A 25,067-nucleotide genomic window follows, 5' to 3' on the forward strand; every position below is an offset into this window, starting at 1 on the left:
TCCTCCTGGAGCCTGTGTCCACTCACTCCAGTCTTGGGGGCTGCTTGCTAGACGCCTGCACAGCTGTGGTCTGGGTGTCCTCACCTTTTGTCCCCTTGGTGGAACCTGTTGTGTCCTGGATCTTGTCTCTCTGTTGCACGTGACTCCTTCACTTTTAAAGAACACATCCTTAGCACAAGCAAAGGGAAAACAGATAAATTGGACTTTATCAAAATTAAAAACACTGGTGTCCCAAAGGACACTATGAAGAAAGTGAAAAAACAACCCACAGAATGGGAGAAAATATTTGCAAATCATATATCTGATAAAGGTCTAGTATCTGGAATACATAAGAAACTCTTACAACTCAGCAATAAAAATGGCAAAGGATCTGAATAGACATTTCTCCAAGGAAGATATACGAGTGGCCAATAATTACATGAAAAGATATGCAACATCATTAGTCATTAGGGAAATGAAAATTAAAACCACAATGAGATGCCACTTCACACCCACCAGGATGACTAGACTCAAAACATCAGATAATGAGTGTTGATGAGGATGTGGAGATATTAGAACCCTCATACGCTGCTGGTGGGAATGTAAAATGGTGTAGTTACTTTAGAAGGCAGAGAGGTAGTTCCTCAAAAACTTGAACATAGAATTACCATATGACTCAGCAGTTCTGTTCTTAGATATATATCTGAGATCAGTGAATATATATGTCCAAACAAAAAGTTGTACACAAATGTTCATAGTAGCGTTCTCCATAATAACCAAAAAGTGGAAACAACCCAAACATCCATCAACAGATGAAGGCATAAACAAAATGTGGTCTATCTCTACAATGGAATATTATTCAGCCATAAAAAGGAATGAAGTATTGATACATGCTACAACGTGGATGAAGCTTGAAAACATTATACTAAGTAAAAAAGGGACAGGCACAAAGGCTATGTATTGCATGCTTCCATTTATTTGAAGTTTCCAGAATAGGGAAATCTGTAGAAATAGAGAGTAGATTAGTGGTTGTCAGGTGTGGGGGAAGGGGGCATGGGGAGTGACTGCTTGTGGGTATGGGGTTTTTTTCTTGGGTGATGAAGATGTTCTGGAATTAGATAGTAATGATGGTTGCACAACCTTGTGAATATACTAATAGCCACTGACTTGCACACTTTAAAATAAGATTTTATGGTATGTAAGTTATATCTCAATAATAATAATAAAAAAACCCCATCCTTGTGTGATTTCCTTTTCAGAGAGTACCTGGGAAGAACACCCTGAGACCTCAAGTACCTGAAAATGGCTTTATTCTCCACTCACTTTTGTCTATTGATTGATTGCTATCTAGGGCATACCTCCCAGACTAGCTCGCTGGTTAATGTTCTCCTCTTAGATTTTAACAATAAATTGTTAGAACATATGTATCTCTCAATACCAAGTTTTTCACCTGACGTTTGTTTGTATAGGAAACAGTTGCGTTGCCATCCTAAAAATGCAATACAATATTTTAAACAAAACTGTGAGCAGCAAAAGTCCTGAGTAACACTCCAGACAGCAGGTGGAATGTCACATAGCAGTAAAGGGATGCGAGACATGGATGGTGCTGGCACTCAGATGCATCCCCGTTTGCTGGGTGACCATGCGTCACAGCCAGCCTGACCATCTACCATCAGGACGTGGTGTATAACGTTTTATATTCAGATATAATTTGTTGCTAATGTAGGGCTTCTGTAGGTTTTATTTCCTTTTAGGAAATCGGTGGGGGGTTGGGGTTGATATGTAATACATTATAATTGTTTCTTTTAAAATAATGGAAAATAGTCTCCCAGGTAGCATTTTCATGCCAAATAGATGATTTTCAGGAATGGATTACTGATGCTACATGTGAGATGCCCATAGTTTAGCTGGGTATAGGAGTCCAGGTTCAAATAATTTTCCTTTAACACTTGGCAGTGTTAGTCTATTGTCTTCTAGAACCCAGGGTTACGGATGAGAAGTCTGATTTTTGTTCTTGTTGAGGGACCTATTCTCTCTGAAGGTTTTTAGAAGTTTCCTTTTCCCCTTGCTTTCTTCTTATGAACTAAAAGCAGAAATGTCACATTCTTAAGAGCAACATCAAAAAATGAAGATATCAGAACGTGACAGACTCCCACTGTCCCGAAATCCCCCCAAGACACGATTGTCTCCTGCGAGTGGACCCACTGCAGCCTCGGGGAGCCTTCCTTCCATGCCAGGTCTCACTGAAAAGCTCTGAAAATGAGCAAACGTTTCCACAGGACGGCAGTTGCCTTTAGAGGCCTGGACATCTGAATGGCATATAGAAAGTGCCGGCTCAGGGGCGGCTGCAGTGACTGCTGCTGGTGTTATAGTGGGGGAGGCAGGACAGCAGAGGGGCCATTGCAGGACTTCCTGAGCGCCAAGGGGTAGGGCGGGCGAGTCTGCCCAGGGCATGCAGCGTGCCAAGGGGGCCTTGTGGTGGCCGGGTCAATTGCCGCTCACGTGTACACTCGCCACGCAGAGGGCCTTTCTAACACCAAGAAGTTTGTCTCCTGCCACCTAAGGCAGCCCTGCCACTCCGGCACGGAACAGGCTGTGCCGAGCACTGCAGTCTCCGTCAGTCTGGGGTCGGGTCCGGGTGTGGAAAGAATGTGGAAGACAGTTTGGGGGTGCATATGGAACCTCCAAACTCCATGAACGTGCGCTCTGCTGTGGGCATTCCAGGGGCTGGGTTACCAGTCCTAGCTGCCACTCTGCCCCCCGGACGCAGAGCTGTGGTCGTGTCACCTGTCAGGTTCCCAGCAGCCCTGGGCACGTGGGCAGTGAGGCTGGGCCAGGAGTAGAATTCATTCTCATTGTCCTTGGCAGGGAGGACAGGGCACTTGGCTGCTTTTAAGGCCCCACGATGAATGCCGTGTTGCCGTCAGATGTGAGGATGCTGCCAAAGGGCGCTGTGGAGGGCAGCGAGGGGGCAGGTGATTCAGTGGGTTCCAGGAGTCGAAGGGAGGCCATGCTTGTGATAACAGGATTTGAGCTAGGCTAGAGGGAGGCGCGCCTGGATGACAGCAATGGAAACTGAGGAGGGAGCGATTTGCCAGCTGAGAGACCTGGTAAGAGCAACGTAGTCTAGAGATGCAGATAGTGTCTGTGAAACGAAGACCTCGACCAAGAGGCTCCTGGTGCGTGGGGGAGACAACCAGAACGAGTCCCTCTGTACCCAGAGACAAGACGCATCAGGCTGACATTGCGTCACTGTGCCAGGAGGAGCCCCTCTGGAGAGAAGGGCATTCCTCGGCCGCCTCCCCAATAGAACAACGCCAGGGCGGGCCGCGCGTCCCCATCACGGTTACAGCCGCCAAAGGCTCCTCCCCGATACCGGCTCAGCCACCACTGGTGACGTCGCAGGACGGGCCGCTTCCATTGCCCTGTTCCACTGATGGAGCAACTGAGTGTTGCAGAGCCGGGACGCCCGGCTGCCCCGCCCAGCGCGCAGAATCCCCGCCAGTCAGCGGTCCTTCCGCGGCGCTGAGCGCCGGCTGGGAGAATACCTGGACCCGGCGTGGCAGTAGGAGGCGCCTCTGCTTTCCTCCCCAGTCGCTTGCGTTGGTGTGTTGGCACTTCTCGTCCAGCAGCTCCAGGCTTCGAGGGTCCACAAGTCCTGGTTCCCAGAGGGGTCATGCTTCCACAGCGGACGGCCCAGGAGTCTCACTAAACTTGGAAGAGTAGCTGCCACTGGTTGCTTCAGGCTTCTCAAGCCGAGAGACCAGCAGGCCAGGGGGAGGGTTGGCTACTGATGGTAGGTCCCTCCCAGGGAATTTCCTTGGCCCAAAGGGAGCTGCCTCACCCAGGTATATGCCCCTCCCTGGGGAGGCTCACATCCCATGACTAGTCCACGCAGTGGTCCAGAGGCCTGGCCCCCTTGCCTCAGTCTGGAAATCCTCCGAAGGGCAATCCCAGCTTCAGAGCTCCTGGGGTTGACTGAGGCTGGTGTTAGGACAATGTCGCATTTATCCTCTCCCTCTGTCCACTCTACTTCCCTACGTTCCTCACAGACGCGGTCCCAGAGAGCATCCCCCATAAGCCGTCTGCGCAGAAACATCGGTTAGAGAGTCTGTTTCCAGGCAGCCCAGCCTGTGACGACCCAGTCTGCGCGCTGCTCCATCATCTCCTACTCTGGTCGTTGTGGGTGAGAGGGTAGCTCCCGTTGGCCACGCTCACTCCCTTTTCCCTTTCTTCCCGTGAAATGATAGCAATTCCTTCCTGCTTTTAACCTTTGTAACGATGAAGGCCTTCCCCGTCGAATTTGCAAAATGAATCCTCTGCACATTTGTGGTCCTTTCTTTGGCCCTCAATTTCCAGCAGCAATCGCCCCTCTACTCATGGGGTTCTGCCCATTCTTTCCCCTGATCTCTTCCTCCCTCTCCTAATTTGCTTTGTCCTCTGTAATTTACTTTCACGTCATCAAGGCATGAAACGTTTACATCCCCTTCTGCAACCAAAATTCAGTCCTTTTATTTTATAGATAGACTATCCTAAATTTGAAAATGAATGCAATGTTTACCTTTTGGGAATTCGGTCAATATCAATCACAGAGGAGCCAAGGAATGCACAGCTTTCTGGCCTTTCCTGGAGTTTCACATCTGTCGTGTTTCCTGTTGGTCACCACCATTCGCTTCACCCTGTTGGGGCTGTTTTTCAAACTCTCCCTGCAGCCCAGCCTTTTGCCAGCTCCCAGTCTCAGGGCCACGCCTCGGCTATGGGCTCAGATGCGCAGTCCAGAGCGGCTGAGTGGCTCTCCCTGGGTCCCCGCTGCCCTCCTGGGGGAGATGCTCCAGGGCCCCTGGGGGCTTGTGCCATTTGCTTTCCCAGTTTCCCCTTGTTTTTGCTGCAAGTCCTCGTGTAACGTTCTAGGAAGGCGTGTGGGCAGTCTGGAAGGGTCTGTATTTTCCCCGCCCTTGAGAGGCAGTGTTGGCGGAGGGGTCTTTGGGGGGTGCTGGGAGGCGCGCCTGCTCGGTGCAGGGCCCTCGGTCAGTCCTCACGCTCCTGGAGCCTGTCTCCGTTCTGCGCCGGAGCTGTCCCGGGCTTCTGCCAGGTGGACAGGCTCCTCTTGGTCGAGGTCTCCACGCAGTTGTCGGGCTAGGCCCCCTTCTCACGGTGTCACCACTGCCGTCTCTCCATGTCTGTCTTGTCTAAAATGCCTTCTGCTGTCATTCCAGCTGTTCTCTAGATGCAGGGGAGCTAATGATCCTGGGGCCATCTTTAATGGGAAGTCTTGCTCTCAGGGCCAGTCAGGAAAACCTGCCAAGTACAAGCACGCACCCCACCTGCCCCCCCCCAGCAACTGAGGCTCTGGGAATCTAAACAGCTTGTTTGCAATTACTCATCTAAAAATGAGGCTGTGATTCGGCCCCGGCTGGTCTGCTTCTCTGCCCCACCGCACCCCTAAGTCAAGGGTTTGCCGTATTGCAAGCCTATCTGATTTAAAACACAAAGCCCTTCACTCCAAGGGGTCCTAGCTGAGCCTCGAGCTCTGAGGAGAGGCCCCCTGGATCTGCGAGGACGCGTTAGGAGTGAGTGGCGTCCTTCTGCCTCACTCTCCGGTGCTGCAGATAGGCGCCTGGGCTGTTTTCCATGCTGGTGGTGCCCAGGCTGCAGAATGGACGTTTGCCAGCCCCTGGGTGTGCGGGATCACGCAGAGGGGGGCCTCAAACGCAGTGACTTCTTGCCAAGTGTTGGGGGAGGTCTCTTCGCCCGCAGGACCCTGCTCCTCCAAGCACTGCAGACCTGCAGGGGCACCCTGGATGGGATCCTGGATACTGAACCCATGTCTTCGGCCTCTGCTGCATTCCTGACGCCTATTTGTAACAGATTTCAAAGAGACAATAAGCTGGCGAGTCTGCATTGCGCCTTCACGGTGGCATCAGGAATGGGGCCGTACCTTTGTCTGGCTAACTCAGGCGTGGTTGGGTGTGACCTTTCTCCACCTGGCACCCCCCCTCTCCCTGCTCTCACATAGATAGTCACCCCGCACGTCCTCCTGGCAGAAATCTAAACAGAGATGTGTCCACTGTAAAAGTGACCTTCTCCATCCACTCTCCCGTCCATCTCCCTGTCCCCAGCAGAGGCCACCGCTTTCACACCTCTGGCTGTCCTTCGGGCAGTCTCTGTGTGGGCATGTACATGCCTCTGTGGATGTGTATGTATCTTTGGTTTTATTTTTATGAACGGGATAACCCCTAAATACTGTCTTACAACTTGCTTCTGTCACTTAGCAATGCCTTTGAGGTTCTCCTGTTTAACCATTCCTTATCGATGGGCATTTGGGCTGTTTCCATCTTTTTACAATGGCCAACGATGCCGTAATAGACATTTCAGGACATGCTTCCTTCAGCATACGGCAGAGTATGTCTGCCGGAGAGAGTCTTAGATGTGGAATTTCTGAGGTAAACTCGCATACCTCCACCCTGCTCCTCATTCCCTACGTAACCACTGATTCAAACACTGAGCCCGCCAAATAAAGGATGTTGTTGGCAAACAGCTGGCTGCAGGGACTAGCACCACTGTTCCGTCTGATTCCCAACGCGGGATGCTCGCTGACAGCGCACTGCATGTTGAGGTGGTGGCTGATGATGGAGAGTGAGCACTGTGGCTCTGAGAAAGTCTGTCCCATGGAAAGGACTCCACCAAGTGGAACTTTGTCACATCTTCTCCTACATCACGGGACTACACTCTCATGGGACGAGGGTGCTAGGTAGGGGGCTAGGGACCAGCTGGAAGCAGCCCGCCCCTGGGCATTGGACTTCCGTCACTCCCCTTGGCTGAGGGCCCCGAATGGAGGATTTGGAGACTTGAATGATGAACTGCTGGGATGGGGGAGGGGGGTGAATTGCAAGGTTGGGGGGTGAGAGGGTTACGCGACTGCAGCAGGGAGGGGATTTCGTGTCTCCAAGGATCCAGGCAGCCCAGAGGAAATGAAAACTCTTACAGGGAAGTGATGGAGTCTTTGAGTCAACACGCTTTCTTAAAGATTTTATTTATTTTTCCCCCAAAGCCCCAGTACATAGTTGTCTGCCATAGCTGCACATCCTTCCAGTTGCTGTATGTGGGACGCGGCCTCAGCATGGCCGGAGGAGCGGTGCCTCGGTGCGCACCCGGGATCCGAACCCGGGCCGCCAGCAGCGGAGAGCACGCACTTAACCGCTAAGCCACGGGGCCGGCCCTCAACACGCTTTCTTGAGCCAGAGAAAGGTGCCTTCAATGTCCTCACTGAGGCAGAGGGGGTGTCCACGTGTCAAGATGACCTGGCAGACTGTGGCATCCACTCTCGAATTCTCTCTGTTGCCTCTATTCCTGCTTGTCCTGCCCCATCCCCTCTCCTCACAGCATGCTCTGGCCTGCTCTCCCCTTGAGAACTTTCCAGTGTCTACTGCCCGTGGAATCACCTGTTCCCTCCCTCTGGGGGCCACAGATGCTGAGGCAGCGTGGATGAAGGGCTTGGAGGCCATCCTCGCCCTCCCCTCACAGAGGTGAGGCACACCTCCACCTGTCCTGGATGCTGGAAGGAAGCAGAGAGAAAGGGCTTGCCGGGACAGAGTCCCAGCACAGCGCAGCCCTGTAGGGAGACGCCACCCCAGGCCACAGATAGAGAGTCCTCCCAGGCAAGGTGCTCTGCTCATCATGAGCCGGTTCAGGGCATATTCTGAGGGATGCAGGACAGCGCTCAGCTCACGTAACGGGAACACGCTCAGAGATGCCTAAAACAAACAGACAGCAGCATCTTACTCTCTGTTCCAGGTCCAGCTGAGGCAGCTGAGCATTCCTGAAACCTGACCACAGCATCCAGCTGCCCTGTCCCTGGGCCAGCACTAACAGCTGGGCCCCCCCTCTGCCAGGAGGGCTCCATCCAGTGTTGAGATGTGCTGCCAGAGCATCATAAAGGGATTTAGATGAGACAAGAGGCTAAGGAATGGGTCCAGAACAAGGTTCTCTGTTTTCAGACCACTTCGGGGGACAGGACACACTTCAATTCGTTGAACAAGTCTTCATTGGACACTTACAATGTGCAAGGTTCCAGGATGATGGAGACTCATCTGTTTGAATCAGCAAACATTTGTTGAGTGCTTACTATGTGTGGCTCCGTGCTAAGCGCCTGGGATGAGGAGATGAACAGGATATAGTCCTTCTTGAGCTCACATCTGGCTGGGGAGAGCCAGGGCAGGGACAAGGATGAGGCCAGGGAGGTGCCCAGGGTACAAAGTTTAGGAAGGCACTCACTTCGGGCCCACCTGCACTTGCACAAATCCGAGAGAGAACACCACCTTAAACTCTGTGCCCTGTCTAATGGGCTGTTAAACCCATCTCTTTATTTCTTCATTTCAGTGACTGCATATTTCAGTTCCAGAATTTCCATTTGATTCTTTTAAAATACATTCTCATTCTTTGGTGAAATACTCCATCCTGTCATCTGTTTTCTTGAACATATTAATCACAGTTATTTTAAATTTTATATCTGACAAATCCAATACCTAGACCATCTGTGGCTCTGCTTGTAACGTTTGTATTTTTCTGCTGGTTTGCCATCAAATGAGCTCATCTTCCGACGTGCCTCGGGATTTTTAATTAAATGCTGGACGCTGTATTTTAAAAATTATTGTTTAATTGAAGCTCTGGATGGTTTTAACCTCTTAGAGACAGGCTTTACTTTGCATAGGGCGTTGGGATTGACTCCTGGTAGATTGTGCTAATCCAGTCTGGATGGTGGTTAAGGTGGGCTGATCTACTTCCTTTTGGGGTACTCACACTTTCAGAAGGTCCTGACTGAAATCCTTGGTTGCTTCCTATCTCTCTTCCTCTTCACGGGGATGCACAGCGACTTTTGTCCCTCTAGTTCTGTACAATCGCTGGAGGCCCTGCCTAGATTCTCAGACCCAGCTTTAGTGTCTGGAGGGAGAAGAGGCACAGAAAGTTGGGATCATTTTTCTGAACTTCTCTTTTCTCTGGAATCTTGGTCCCTCGACTCCTCACTGACTTAGCAATGACTTCAAACAATTGATTGTCTGCGTATTGTCCAGATTTTCTAGTGGCTTTCAGCAGAATGGCTAGTTTAAAAACAATAGCCCACCCTTGCTGGACGTGGAAAACCAGTCTTCACTCTCCACAGAGTCCAGGGGAACAGCCGTTTCCTCCGTGGACTCTGCTCATCAGTGATGTTTTCTCAGGACAGTCTTTGCTCTCCCTATATTGTTTTCTAAATCGTTTACAGTTTTTCCTTTCATATTTGTCTTTAAATCATGTAGAATTGACTTAGTGTGGTGTTGGGGAGGGACCGTGATGATCCAGAAGCAGGAAGACTTAGGAAGAGAGGGAGCTACATTATCTGCCTCTCTTTGTCCTTCCTGTCAAATGTTAGGCTCCCATTATTTCGTGATTCTTTTGTTTTAAAAATGCTAATTCACATAGACATTCCCTTCTGGACTAAAGTGTTATTTTTCTTCTTGGCTTTTGTGACAAGACAGTTTACAGAGCCCTTGTCTCTCTTGCCGTTTGCCCGTCTCATTGGAAGGTGTCTCTCTGCCCAGGACCCGGCTGGCTGCGTTTGTTACACCTGACACAGGAGCACATTCCTTTTGCAGAGGGCGTGGGAGGAGAGCACGGGGGCATTGAGCATTGGCCCGAAATGGGCTTCTGGAGGAGGCGCCTGGACCAACCAAGGTCTGTTATTAGAATGCAGAAGAGAGAACTATTTTAACCTGACCACAGGGAATTAGAAAGTTGTTGCAAGTGGCTCAGGGAACTACGCTCAGGCCCAGGGAAGGCAGGAGGGATTGCTGAGCCAACCAGGACTCCATGGGCCGGAGCGGGCATGGCGGAAATCCAGAAGTCCAAGGGTCTTTGCCATATTGGAAAGGAGACTGGGAGCTTCCCTGCACCTTTTCTCCTCTACCATGAGTGGGTGTGACCCCACAATTGCAGACCGTAGCCAGGGAAGACTGAACAGAGTGACTTTGGTGTAGACAGGGTGAGAAGCAGACTGAGCCATCCAGGGTCCCAGGAGTGGGTCACCCCTAGGCATTCTTGGGGGGACCTTCTCCACATTGCCCTGAAGTGCTGAAGCTTCTACCTTTAGGTGAAGAGGGCCAACTAATCCAGAACTTTCCTTTCTCCTACATGAGGGCAGTTGAAATCCTGACGATTGGAGTTCCCAAAGCACAGATCTCTCCCTCTTCCCACATGGATGTGAACCACGTGGGCAAGGAACCCATGGGGTAGACAGGAGCCTACCTAGCCGGTATGTTGCTGCTTGACGGGAGGGCGTGACATAAACCTGCAGCCAGAATCAGACCTCTAATTCCTTCTTCCCCACCCCCACCCTCAATGGCAGAAATGGGAGCCCGCCATGGGCAGGATCGGGTCTGGAGAGCAGCTGTCTACCTGGCAAGAGACTCAGAAAGTCACAGCCTGCTTCACACATCCATTCAGAAGAGAGTTCTCTGAAATCTGGAACCCAGAACCATGGCTCCCGATCCTCCTCCCAAAGGCTCTGGGCTCCGGGCCCTGACCCTGGGGACCAGGGACGGGAGAAGGTGGCCTCCCTCCTGAAGCCATGCGGGCTGGGAGCTGGCTCCTTAGTCCACAGCCATCGGCAGAGAAGTCCCTGCTGTGCTCTTGGGGAGCAGGACGGGGGCATGAGGGGTTGGGGAGGGGGCTCTCGTGCTGATGCTGCCAGCAGACACAAGGTTTGCCTGGAAGTGGGTCAGGGCAGTCTGTAGGTCACCCAGAGCTCCAGAGGTCAGCTGTGGGGATGGACTTCGACTCATCAGGGGTTAGGGCGGCAGGGATGCTGTGACAAAGCTGAGAGTTCATCACAGATGTGCTGGCCTCTATGCAACAAAGGATGGGCCGGCGTGGACTGGGCTGACCGCACACTGCATGGCTGGCTTCTAGGTGAGGACATTCACCCGTACTCTCCAGAGGAGTCCTGCATACGAGATCATCTTCAGAAACCTCCAGAGAGAAGGGTAAAAATTGCTTTGAAATGTGGGGACCCTTGGTCCCTTGAGCCGAAAAGGAGGGGAGAGGCCTGGGCGTGTGGAGTCAGATCCCGAGGTACCCGGTGACCGGAGACCATTCTGAGATAATCAGGGGCGTGGCGTTAACTGAGGGGGTTCTGATAAATAGCAACAGCCCACGACAAACTAAAACGCCCTGAATAAAAGTGGAAGGAAAATGTCAAAATTGTTGTCTCTGGGTAGTAGAACCTGTTTTTTTCTATTACACTTCTGTATTTTCTAAATTTTCTATAATGATGATGTGCCTCTTTGAAAATGGAAAAACATATATTTTCCTTTTTAAAGGTTCTTGGTTAATGGGGATGAACAATGAAACTTACAGGTCACAAGGATCCACAATTACAGGGCTAAGACAATGATCCGGCAGTGTTCCCATGTGGGGTGACTTCCTGTCCATCCCCAGACATGACTGAGCAGCCTGTGGGCAGGATGCAGTTATTTGTTGGCTTGGAAACCTGTGATTCATGCTTTTAGATCAGCAGTTCTCAAAAGAGTTCTCAGCTGATCTGTAGACCATGCCAGGACCCTTTCCACGTGTGTAGGTTACCTCTATCATATTTACAGCTTCAGAAATTAGAGTAGAGAATTGTTTTAAATATTTATTTGTTTATTCATTAAAAATTAACTACACCAAACCCATTACATGTCAGGGCAAATAACATATTTTTGATGAAAAACAATTAAATTTTCCAAAACAAAAAAAGAGGAGAAAAGTGGCTTTTTTTTTTTTTTTTTTTTTTTTCCTTTTTGCAGATCTCTTTAGTGTCTGGCTTAGTAGAAGACAGATGGATTTTCATACCTGCTTCTGCATTCAGTCTGTTGCTCTATATTATCTGGGTTGGAAGTGTAAGAAGAAAATCTGGCCTCACACAGATATGTAATTAGAAAAGATAGGAGCATTTTAATAGCATTTTTAGATAATTATGGATGTTGTTCTTTGATATCATTCTAACTCAACAAGTAGTAGTTTCTTGAAGATTAGTTACAATGTGGATTCTGAAAGCCCTTGGAGCTATTCCCACCTCTGCCCCATTCTAACAGAGCAGGAGATCAAGGGCAGCGGAGCTGGTCCGTGGGATGCTGCACTCTGACGGAACAGGGGCGAGGGAGCTGGTCCATGGGATGCTGCACTCTGACGGAACAGGGGCGAGGGAGCTGGTCCGTGGGATGCTGCACTCTGACGGAACAGCGGCGAGGGAGCTGGTCCATGGGATGCTGCACTCTGATGGAGCATGGGCAGTGGAAGCAACTGGTCATTCTCAAAAGCCTCAGGCTATTGACTTGAATACCTAATGAGATAGCAGGACAACCTAGGGAAGAAACGGCACAATGAACTAGGGATTGAGTATTCTCAGCCGCAGGTGGACAGTAACGCATGTGAAATTCTTGCTTGCTGGGCTTGAAGACCACGATGCCCGGCAGGACTGGGATCCAGGGGCACTCAGGTGGCCAGGAGCAGCCCTGTGCAAAGCCATCAGCCTTCCCCAGAGAAGCAGTGGTCTCTGCGGACTCAAGAGTGACCTGTGTGTGGGAGCAGGTGAGGAATAAGCCCCCAGGTCCCAATTTGTGCCTGAGGGCTTCCTCCCAGGCCTCCCTCCTCTGCCTGCTGGACTCCTGGTAACCTGAGGACAGAGAGTCCTGGGGTTCTGGCACCCAGCCCTGCCTGGGGCCACATCAGAGTCTGTTGAAAAGGTGAATGAACACACGAGTGACTCTTGAACATATTAGGAGCGAAGGTGCTGAGAGGGTTGGCAGGAGAAGGCCAAGCTAGGGTTTGGGACTGCGCGGGCGGGGCCTGTCAATGCCATCTGCAGGCAGCTTCCCCGGGGCCGCACCCCGTCTCCTCGCTGGCTTAGCTTGCGTTCTTATTTAACAAAAGATGGTGTCTGTACATGGCAGAAAGTAAGAAGGAAGGGAACGAGGGAGGAGGGAGGTAGGGAGGGAGGGAGGAAGGGAGAGAGTGAGGGAGGGAGAGAAGAAGGAAGGAAGGAAGGGATTAAAACTAGAAAATATGCCAGTAAACCCTCAAAGGCTCCCTCCTCAGGCCCCCTCCTTAGCCCCCCTCTTCAGCCCCCACCCTGCTCGGGCTGTTGCTGTCGAAAGTTCCTGTGTATCTTTCAGAACATTATGGATTTCTCAGCACGCATGCCTGTGTGTTGATATATTGATGTGTGCAACATTTACAGCTTTTCGAAATCTGCCTTGTGGGCTTGTCCTGTGCCTGTCCTGCATCTGGGCAGGTTTTCCACCTTAGCACGTGCTGGCCGAAAGATCTGCATGATATACATCAGTGTTTATGAAACCGGACTCCTTGGAGAAGTTTTCCAGGACAGTATTTGCATAACAAAAACCCCGCAATAATGACATGCCGGGCTGCGTGGATCCCCTGCATCGCTCAGCCTTCTGCCTAAGAGGTTTTGGTGCCTGAGTTTCTGGGTCAAAGGGCACGTGCACGGTGGATGTGGGCAGTGGCCAGCTTGCTCCAGTGGCTCTCCAGAGGCTGCGCCGCCGGCTGCGCCCAGCCGTGTGAGGGAGGGGCTGGGCTCTCGGGCCAGCACCATCCAGCAGGTCCACTCTGCAGGAGCAACCATGGCGCATTGTCCCCTGACTTGAGTCTCCAGTTCTGTGTGAGGTTGAGCTTTGTTCATGTTCACTGTCAGTGGGCCAAATTTCAATTCTCATTTTTTTCTGGACTGAGAAAGCCTCCCTCAGGGCAGAATGACTTAATTCAGTTAATTAGAGGGCCCAGAGATGCAGCTTTCTGGGATTGAGAGCTGGGGGCATGTTCGAGGCAGGATGCCCTGAGTGAGCTAGGGAAACGTCCTGGGTGAGGGCTCAGCAATCAGTGTATCCTCGGGGTCAAGGGCCACGTCTGGGCCTTTGCCCTGACCCTGTAGCAGTGCCCTCCCCCTTCTCTGGGGAGCAGAGCCCCTCCTTGGGCCCCCCTCCCTTGTGGCTGCCCTGCAGGCTGCCCCCAAGCCTATGGAGCCTGCCTTCCACGCTGTCACCCGCCAAGTTCCCCTGAGGTCTCTCTGCTCCTGACGACCCTCTGCATGGGCAGTCTGACTTAGTGCCCGCCGAACAGGCCAGACAGACTCCTACTCTCATGGCAGCTGCTCCCTCAGTCCGCTCTGGTGGAAACGACCAGATGGAACACACAGTCTGGGCCTCTTGGGGGCTCTTCGGGGTTCCTGGCTGGCTGGGCTCCTCTCTCAGGCTTCATTTTGCCCCAGAATCCAGCAGGAACCCTTGTGCATTCTTCATGGCACCGTCCACGCCATCCTACTGGGTGCTGGGTGTTGGGGGTGAGGGTCACTGAGGATGGGGGCCACTTAGACCCCAGGAGCACACGTTGCTGCTACCACAGCAGCTCAGCCACAGGAATCTGAGGAGAGGGATGAGGATCCACAGTGTGGCTGGGGCCTCCCTCTGTCTCTCTCTGCCACCCCGTCCACCCCGTGACCCCACCCGCCAAGATTGCCAGTGAAGAGACCCGAGCCACACCTGTCTACTCTCGGTCCCTCCGCCTGGCCGGGCAGGTGCCACCTGTGTCCTGGCACGAGCTCTTCCCTCTACACGGACTCCAGGCCTGTGCATGACTCGCCCCCTTCTCTCGGCCTCCGACGGCCGCCCACCATCGCCCTTTGCCAGCTCTGCCCTTCCAGGAGCTCCTGCTCCTGGACATGTGTTATTCACGATCGGCTTATTCATCGGCGGTCTGCCCGACCAGAACACATGCTCCGCAGGGAGGCAGGGCTGTCTCTCATCCTCACAGCATCTCCTGGCAGAGAGAGCACCAGGCATACGGGAGGGCTCGTCCATAGTGTTGGTCGAAGGACCGACACAAAACTGTTGGCAGGAGTAACGAGAGGCGTCTGCCAGCATGGGAGCCAGGGTTGCAGGGCTCAGCAGTAGCTGGAGATGAAAGTCCTTACGATGATGAGAATTCACGCTCACTGACGGCTACAGCCAGGCACTGGCAAAACCATTAGAAGGGGGCGATGTCTGACGGGGAGGCGGAGGCCAGGAGAGGTAAAGCAAGGGGGCAGAAAACCGGACTCAGGCCTGGAGCCCCCACTCAGCTCGCCATGCCCTGCACAGACGGTGCCCTCAAGACCGGGCAGGAAGGGGGCGCTGGGGACACAGTGCAGGACAGGCCCGGCGTGCTGGGATGTTCCCCGCCTGCAGCCCCAGGGTGTCCCCACAGTTCACACGCTGGATCCAGCAGGAGAGGGGAGCTTTCCTTTTGGGCCAAGGCCCCCCTCCTTTTTGGAATCACCCAGAGGCGGTTCTTGCAGGCTGGGCTGCAGGACAGGAGGGAGCTGGGGTGGGAGGCGGGAGAGATGCAGTTGGCCTCCCTCCTCAGCGTAGAGCCCCTGGGCTCTGTCCTCTGCACTGGGCACCCAGGGATGGTTCTAGAAGGCAAAGAATGCACTCTGCACTGGCCTGGGGAGGGAGGGGCTGCCCCAACAGTGAGACGCTGCCGTCCTGGCAGCCCGCCCAAGCCCACCAGAGCCTTCGCTGCTCCCTGGACAAGGCAGGGAACAAACCCTTCAAACAGTGGGAAATGGGCTGAACCCCACAGGAGCTCAGCCCAGCAGCCCCCTTCTCATGAATATACATCAGCAAGGCCTGCTCCTCTGGCGCTCCTCATTCCCACCACCCCCTCCCCAGAGACCGTGCTTATCTCTGCTGGTGAATAGGGTGCTATTGTGGGCAGGGCTGCAGAATTTTAATGACTTGCAAAATATAGTTAATTATGTAAAAAGACATCTTCTGCACTTTTTCATGTAAATGAGACAAATTAATTGGTGTTCAGTAGTTGTGAGAAGGCGCCAGTCCCAGGAGGAGCAGGGGGGGTCCTCGACGATTCTGAAGTAGGTGCTTGCCAGAAAGCAAGGTAAAAAAGGAGAAACAGAGAAGGGTAATTTCTGATGCATCCAATTAATCCCATCGCTGGGCCGCTAGGGTTGTAACCCAAACCGTGAGAAAGCGCAGCCTGAGGGTTCTCGCAGCCTGGCCGTCACTGAGAAGTCAGGGAACTTCAGGGCCACAGGGAAAGCAGCTGTGGGGGGGCCCTGGGCCCTTGAGGTGATCACCCCATCCCTCACCCCACTAGTCCTTGGCCAAGTTCCCGAAAGTGGCCCTGAGGATTGGTGACAGTCTGGCCATTGTAGGGGGATAGGCAGTGGCTCCAGGTCAGTCAGATCATTCAAGTCAAAAAGATCAGGGGCCAGCCCAACCAGTGGTGTAGTGGTTAAGTTCGAGCGCTCTGCTTTGGCGGCCTGGGGTTCCTGGGTTTGGATCCTGGGCACGGACCTACACATGGTTCATCAAGCCATGCTGTGGTGGCGTCCCATATATACAAAGTAGAGGAAGATTGGCACAGATGTTAGCTCAGGGCCAATCTTCTTCACCAAAAAAAATATATATATATATATCTGCCACCTTCAAAGGACATGAAAAGATGCTCAGCATCATTAGTTGTTGGGGAGATGCTAATCGAAACCACAGCGAGATGCTACCTCACACCCAACAGGATGGCTAGAAATCAAGAAAACAAGGGCTGGCGAGGATGTGCAGAATTTGGAAGCCTCACATATTGCTGATGGGAAGGTAAAAGGGTGCAGCCGCTGTAGAAGACAGGTCGGTATTTTCTCAAAAGTTAAAATGTAGAATTACCATGTGCTCCAGCAATTTTGCTCTTGGGTCCACATCCAAAAGAAGTGGAAGTAGGGTCTCTAAGAGATATGTGCACACCCTCGTTCACAGCGTCGTTGTTCATGACAGCCAGAAGGTTGAAGCTACCCAGGTGCCCATGGACACAGGAGCGGATAAAGAAAACGTGGTCCCTCCGTGCAGGGGAACATTATTCAGCAGTAACAAGGAGTGAAGTTCTGACACTCACTACGACCTGGATGAACCTAGAGGACATTATGCTGAGTGAAATACACCAGACACAAAAGGACGAACACTGTTTCATTCCACCTGTATGAGGTCCCTAGAGGAGTCAGATTCATGGAGACAGAAAGTAGATTAGAGGTTACCGGGGACTGAAGGGGGCGTTATTGCTTAACGGGGGCACTGTTTCTGTTGGGGATGGTGAAAACGTTGTAGGTGTAGATAGTGGTGATGGTTGCACAACATTGTGGATGTACTTAATGCCAGTGAACTGTACACTTACAAATGTGATGATTATGTTTTCAGAAAATCTGCCCCTTAGTCGCGTTTGTTGAGCCCCCTTGTCCAGGCCTGTGCCCAGCTGTGTAGGTGCGAGGCAAGAGGGGAAATGAAGAACCCTTCAGCCACCTTGTCTGATTTCCCTGTGAGTGGCTTCTGGGCCCGTCTTGAGGCCTCTGTCCAGGGCAGCTGGGTGCAGTGGGAGCAGCTGTGAGCAGCGTCAGTGCACAGTGGGGCGCTCGCCCTCGGCCCCTCCTCCTGGCTCTGCTTCCAGAAGCCACCAAGGGTCACTTTACCGCAATCCCAGCCCTGAAGCAAACCAGATCTGCCCTGCTTGGCTCATCTTTCTGAAGCCCCCACGGCTTGCCCAGCCTGGATGGGGGTGCCTCAGCCCCCAGAGGCCTCTGCTTTCCCTGGGAAACACCGTGGGACAGCTGGCCAACAATGGGCTTCTATCTCCCGGGAGAAATCGGACCTGGCTCGGCTCAGTGTCCACCAGCACCACATTCTTATCGGGCCAGGCTGCCCAGCTAGTTCCACTTAGGAGGAAATCTGACCTGCCCACCACTGCCAGAGTCTCCCCGGCTATGAAAATGAGAATGGGTGAACGGCATCAACCCTCTCAAAGCCTGGGAGGCTGCATGGCTCCCTGGATCTTTCCAGAAAGCTTCCTGCAGGCCCCCGGGGAGGGTGGGGGAGGTGGGACTCTGGGATTTGCGTACTGGTACGCGGAGATGCTGCTCCCTCGCCCGGCCTGCCGCGCCTGCTGCAGTCTTGGGTTTTAGCCAGGGCCTCAAACAGTGTATGTCCCCAGGCAGCAGACCTCACTGCCACCCAAACTCACAGACCAGAGCCCTGGACAGAAGCCACAGCTGGCACCACGGCAACCCACGTGGAGGGATGCAAAAAATGACCTCATTTCCCAAAGCTGCTGCCACGTGCACCTGCCCTGTGCGAGGAGCGCTCCCCCGGCCAAGGACCAGGCAGCTGGACACAGGGCTCCCAAGAGGGGATGTGGCTGCTTCCCCACGACTGTCCTCCATGCCAGGGTCCCAGAACCTGCTGAGGACAGCCTGGCTCCAGGTCCAAAGTTTAGGCCACTGGAGGACAGAGCTGACAAGGGCTTCCCTGGGCACAGCCCCACAGCTCCGGGCCACCTGTGACTCAATCTGGTCTGCCCCAGCCCCTTCTGCTGGTGCCGCTGGGTGTGGTCCCTGTCTCCCTGGGCAACTGGGATGCAAGAAGCAATTGGAGGGTCACCCCCACTGGCCACAGCTGGCTCTGGGCACTGCGGTCCTGGAAGCCACAGCTGTCCCTCAGCACAGCCTGCCTGGGAAAGCCAGAGGGACAGGGTATGGGAAAGGGGATCCTCCTCTCCCCTTCCTGGCAAAGACCCAGGTGCCCACCACAACCCTGCAGGGCCAGCCGCCCTGAGTTCTGCAGGACAAAGGACCATCGGGGCTGAAGTGCCCCCCCTCCCAGACCAAGGGTCCCCCAGTAACATGACTGCTTTGCCCACATTGAGGGGTTTGCAAGTCTAGACAGTCATTAGCCATAATTGCACTAATTTCCTTTTGCGTGATGCTCCCGGGCGTGAAATCATCAGATCCAGAAGTCACAAACAGACCCTAATGAGGGACATTTACATATATGGAAGAGGCTGGAAAGACGTGCAGTTTCTGCAGCCCGTGGAGTTGTGCTTGGTTAGGAGAATCCCAGGACCCAGAGCGGAGTCACGGAGGCCCAATTTCCACCTGAGATGCTCATCTCTGCCCTTAACCGTGGCCACAGATCCAAGAGGGTTTGAATTTTGACCAATGTACAAAATATCTCTCCCTGATAAATGTTAGATTATTCTGGTCAAAAACAATTCCCACCATGACCGATTGCTTTCTGTGTATTAATGAAGTGATGGCTCAAGTGAGCCCCGGAGCTCCTGTCATTCGCTCGTTCCTCGGCCTCCCACTTCCCAGCCCCCGCCGTGCCCCCGCCTCCACCTAGGTGCCCTCCCTGAAGGCTCACTTTTGGTCGTCCTCTTGGAGTACCTTGTCCTGGAGGCTGAGGCGAAGCCTTACCCCTCCCTGGACAGACCCTGGCCTGTGTCCTGCATGGGCCTGGGGGCCCTTTGAGGCCTGGCTGGGTCTGTTCATCTCGGTACCCCCAGCAGCCCAGACCCTGGAAGGCACCCAGAAAACGAGAGAGGGAAAGAGAGAGAGAGAGAGAAAAATGGAGAGGGAAGGGAGTGAGAGAAACAGAGAGAGAGGGAGGGAGGGAAGGAGGGAGGAAGGGAGAGCGAGCAGGCTGAGGAACACACCTGGACAGGTGTTGGGCGCCCCGCCCACTCCCATGGAGTGGAGTGGCCTCTAGAAAGTCCCTCTGTGGCCCAGGCCCGGCTCCTCCTCCATGCAGGACGAATGCTCCCTGGGCTGTGGCAGGAAGGGGTCTGAGGGAGGGGCCGTCCCACTCCTGCACTCGTGAGAGGCAGCTGGTGGGAGGACAAGGGACTAGGAACAGATGAGTCCTTGCAGAGCACGTACCGCCCCCACTTTGTTTAAATGAGAAAGTCTGTGAATGACCAGTCGCCCTGACAGAGGGTTCTGCTGTCCACACCAGCTGACTTCAAGGTTCACGCAGAGCTGCCTCCATCCCATCTGCCACGGGGCCCTGCGAACGGGGCTGGAGTTGGGCCATGGTTTTCAGCAGGTGAGGTGCTTTCCAGATCGTGCCACAGGCTCCTGCGGGAATGAGTAAAAGCCGCCTGAGGTTACGGCCTCAAAGAAAAAGAAGTGGGGTGGAGGATGTGGGTGAGGATCTGCCAGATTTAAGAAGGTCCTGGACCATTGATACAAGCCCCGAGGGATCAGCACTGGAGGCAGCCTGAGTGAGGAAGGGGTCTGAGCTGCTCCTCCCCCGGGGCCTGCAGGTGCCCACACACGGGCAGGCCCTGGCCAGGAGAGGCCCCCCCGCGACAGGGCGAGATGGGGCACAGGAGGGTCCCGGGCTGCCCTGAACCCCCTCGCAGACCTGCCTCAGGGGCTCCAAGTGTGTGGGCAGAACACCACGGAAGAGCTGGGCAGCTGCCACGAGGGGGCGAGACCCCCAGTCCAGCCCACGGACTCACGCTCAGAGCCAGGCCCAAGGGCTTGGGGACACCGAGTAAGAGGGATGGGCGCTCGCTGCAAAGTCACAGCCACGGGGAGGCGTGCAGATAAAACGCCCAGCGGCCTGCGGGCTCCCCCCAGCCCTGCTTTTCCCGGAGCGAGGGTCCCTGGTGAGGAGGGTTTCTTTCTTTGGTGCGTTTACGTGTGTTTAAGGATGTGTGCACAAAAATACGATCTCAGTGAACAGAAATAGTCACACTGCACACATGTGTGTTGGCACTTTTATGTAGTAATACGACTTGGAGGACCGGCTGCACCAGGGTAGACCCCCCGCGATCATCTCAGCACCACACAGGCCCCATGGCGCATCCGAGTCGCCGCTTACGGGCGTCTGCACTGATCTCTGTGTGTTCATGGACGGCGAGGCGACGTTGAAAACTTCGTTTTGAATCACTTCCGCTGAGATCCGTCCATGTTGCCAGCCCCGCAGGTTGGAGACCTTGTCTGTCTTGTTCAGGCTGTGTCCCCAGTGCCGCCCGGCCCCCGACGCGTCCCCAACTCGTCCCGGACACGCAGCAGCAGGGGTGAGTGAACACCGGGATCTCCGGGGCACAGCTCACAAGTGATGAATCTGGGCAGAAACTGACGAGTTGCCTCTTCAGTGCTGTAAGCTCTGTTCTGACGGGATCATGAGCACCTGTCCCCATGCCTTTGCCAGCAGCTGTCTCCATGCCGCCGGGAAGGGCTGCTCTGGCCTCATCTCGTTCTCCTGCTTCCCTGCGAGGTTCAGCATCTTTCTGGATGCTTCCTGGGAGCCAGCTTTTCTCCCTCTCTGAGCTGCCTCCTCACGTTCTTCGCCTCTTTCTTTTGAGTGATTTGTCTTTTTCTCTCTCTCTTTTTTTTTTGGTGAGGAAGATTGGCCCTGAGCTAACATCCGTGCCCATCTTCCTCTACTTTACATGAGACACTGCCATAGCGTGGCTTGACAAGTGGTGCATTGGTGCGTGCCGGGGATCCGAACCTGTGAACCCCGGGCTGCCGAAGCGAAGCACGAACACCTAACCGCTGCGCCACCGGGCAGGCTGTGGTTTGTCTTTTTCTTGGAGATTTGAGGGGTTTGTCTTCTGTATGCTAATCTCTTGTGTTTAATCTGCCAGAGATCTCACCAGCTGCACTGCCAGTCTTTTCACTCAGAACGTTCACTTGCAGGTATTTCTCAGCCCTGGAAGTTGTTAATATTCATGAGGGGGAAGGCTGTCAATATTCCCCTCAGAGCCTGCACTTTAGGGCTCATGGCGGGGGGATGTGTCCACCCAAGATCACAGAGCGTTTCTGAGAGGTCGTCTGTGTTCCATGCATCCCTGTGTCCTCGTGGAAGGTCACGGCTTGGCAGATGCTTGGCCCCGTGTCATCCCCGGTCTTTCTTGTCTTCTCGGTTGGGGGAGCATCTGTGCCCTCCACATCCTTTCTGCTCCGTCCCTCTGCGCCCTGACTCAGCGCTGAGGCCAGGCTCCCAATGCCTCCAGACGGCAGCTTTCAGAGGGAAGAGGGGCCTGAGCCCCATGTCATTCATTCATTCATTCATTCCTCCTGCCTTCATTTACAGGGCCACCACACAGTCCCAGATCGCACCACGTGGCGATGCTGTGTTCACAGCCCTAATTCTCACCTGCTGTCTTTATACCATGGAACGAGGTGTCTTTAATCTCGGCCTCGTGCCAGTCACACTACCTAGGTGGGGAAGACCAAGACCCTACCCCAGGGCCAGGCTCTGAGCAGCCAACGATGGTGAACCGAATTCCTTAAGTCTGTTGTCTCACCTCGGAGGAGCATCTTGGGGTGCGGCAGCCGAGAGGGACTCACAGAGCAAGCCCCCCGCCTCCCAGCTTGATGCCTGCAGGACGGAAGGGCCTGGAGGAGCTGGGGAGGATCCCTATCACTCGCCCTGGAGCACTGCACTGGGAGCCCGCCCCCTTTCTGGGCTCATGGCTAGGGAAGTGGGCTGGGTCGGACCACTGGCCCTTGACCCCGGCTGACCTGGGACACCATGCCTGTGCAACTCCTGTGTGCAGCTATTCTGGAGGGCTCGCTGGACCCAGGACATGGGGTTCGGGAATGCTAGCTAGGTCACCCGAACCACTCGCCTGGACCAAGGACCCCAGAGGCAGGACCTGAGTGCCCCCAGCTCACAAGGGCCAGGCCGGGCATGCAGGCCAGGAGGCAGGGGGCTTGGGCAGGCTGGCCTGAGCTGGCCCACCCAGGCCCTTGGTACTCTCGCAGGAGGCACAGCTATTGCGGGCCACACTACCCACTGTCCGTGGGTCTGTCGGTGCTGCTGACGAGGTCAGAATGGCCAGAGCCGCGAGCACCAGAGACTCAGGCTGTCATGGGGAACAGGAGGTAGCAGGGCTCGCTCGGGCAGGCTTGGGTCTTGGGCTGGCCACCTCCCTGGCCCTGAGGTCCCAGCACCTGTGTGGCAGCCCTCCTGCTCCACACAGCGTCTGCACACACCCCTCAGCTCAGAGAGGACAGGGCCCCCCGGCCCTTACGAACCTGAGTCCACTGGGGTCCCTTCTGACTCCCCACACCTGCCCCACCTCAGGTCCTCCTCCAGTCACCAGGGTGGGGGCTGCCTGTTTCCCTCTGGGACCCCAGGACGGAAGCTCCCAGCTCATCCCACCCTGTCAGCCCACCAGCCTTGGAGCGGCCCCCCCCCACCTGCGTCAGATTGGAACTCAGGCCCCCTGGCTCTGCTGCAGGATGCACGCCACTAAAGCACTCACAGAACTAAAATGAACTTTTATGGAAGAATAACACTGGGTCACCAAAGCCAAGGTGATTCGTCGCCTAATTAAGAAGGTGCTATTCACTGGCAGAAAACACGTTAGCTAAATTAGGCAAGTTTAATCATAGCACGTAATTTTCTTATGTGTGTCTGTAAGTAATACTGACCGGGCAGTTAGGAGAGATGGTGTTTTCTAGTCTTTGAAGGGACTTTTCATCGGGGCCTTGAAATAAAAATCAACTATGGTTCAATTTAAACATCTGGTCAACTAGAAAACATTCACTGGATTCTTGGATTCAATAGCTGGTTAGCCCTTAAAATACAAGAAGCCCTGCCCAGCAGGGTCAACGAGGCTGCAGGTTGTGTGACAGGATGGTTTCCCACGGCCGAGACCGGGCCTGAATGGGAGCTTACTCTCCCCTCTGAAAATCTCCGGTCAACTTTTTTCTCCAGCTTTAGAGAGATAATTAATAATTTAAAAAATTGTGTGTGTTTAAGGTGTACAACCCGATGATTTGATGTAGGTATACGTTGTGAAATAGTCACCACAATCAAGCTGATTAACACATCCATCACCTCACATAGTTACCATTTCTCTCTCTCTTTTTTTGTGGTGATAACACTTAAGATCTACCAATTTCAAGAGTACAATACAGCGCAATATTGTGGTCTATAGTCACATTGCTGTACATTAGACCCCAAAACTCATTCATCTCGTATAAGTGAAGCTCTGCACTTTGACCAACATCTCCCCACACCACCCCCCACCCCAGCCCCTGGTCACCCCCATTCTACTCTCTGCCTCTATGGGTTTGACTGTTTCAGATTCCACCTTTAAGTGAGTTCACGCAGTGTTTATCCTCATGTGTCTGGCTTATTTCACCTAGCATAACGTCCTCCAGGTTCATCCATGTTGTTACAAATAGCAGAATTTCCTTCTTTTTTATGGCTGAATAATATTCCATTGTATATATGTATATACGCCACATCTTCTTTATCCATTTATCCATCTCACATTCACTGCAACACTACTCACAGAGCCAAGATATGGAAATGACCTGAATGCCCCAAGTCAACTTTGACTCTTCTCCTCCACTTTTAACAAATTTCCAACCTATATCTGATTCCCATCCATGCTCTCCTTTCTACTTCCGCCATCTCAATGTGGGCACCCTGTTGGTTTCATGCCTCCTCCAGGTTCCAGCGGGCCTCCTGAGCATTCTCTCTGTCGCCGAGGCTCATCTCACACCTCAGAACACACTGCCAGACAAGAGTGGGCCATGTCACGTCCCCTCACGTCACTTCTGCAGCCCCCATCGCCTTGGTCTGGTAGCGGGCCTTCCCCAAACACCCAGCCAATGGAACGTTCTGGACACGGTGCTGGGCAGTGTGGGCTGGGAGTGACGCAGGCTGGGTGGGGGCAGAGGGCGATGCTGTGGCTGGACAAGGCCTGGGTCCGGGAGCTGGAGGTTGTGGGTGAGGTGCTAGAATGTTCAAATGGATGTTGGGGGAGGTGGGAGTATTTCCCCTCCATTGCCAACCTGAAGTCCATTTGCTCAGATTAAAGCCTTCCTTTCCAAACGGCGTGTCAAGTAGGATTTTCAATCATTGTACTGCAGTGTGGCTCAAATCATATTTCACTGCGTTTTTCAATAATGACGCTGTCAGCTTGCCAACCCGCCCCCATAAACGGGCCAACAGGAACCCTGCAGGGGAGGCCCATGCACAGGGCCTGGAGGCACAGAGCGAGTGCAGGATGCAGGGGCTGCCGACCAGGCACACTCTGGCCCCCCACCCGTCCATGTGGCACAGGGGATGTGCCCACGTACAAGCTGGAAGCCACATGGCTCGGGCTGATGAAAATGGGCCAAGAGACATTTCTGTGTTAGTGACGCTGCGAGCATATCGGATCCTTTAGCAGCTTAATTCAAGCTGCTTCCTTCCCTCCCTGGC

The sequence above is a fragment of the Ceratotherium simum genome, chromosome 37, assembly GCF_057802395.1.
Source record: "Ceratotherium simum simum isolate JZ-2026a chromosome 37, ASM5780239v1, whole genome shotgun sequence".
NCBI classification, from domain to species: domain Eukaryota; kingdom Metazoa; phylum Chordata; class Mammalia; order Perissodactyla; family Rhinocerotidae; genus Ceratotherium; species Ceratotherium simum.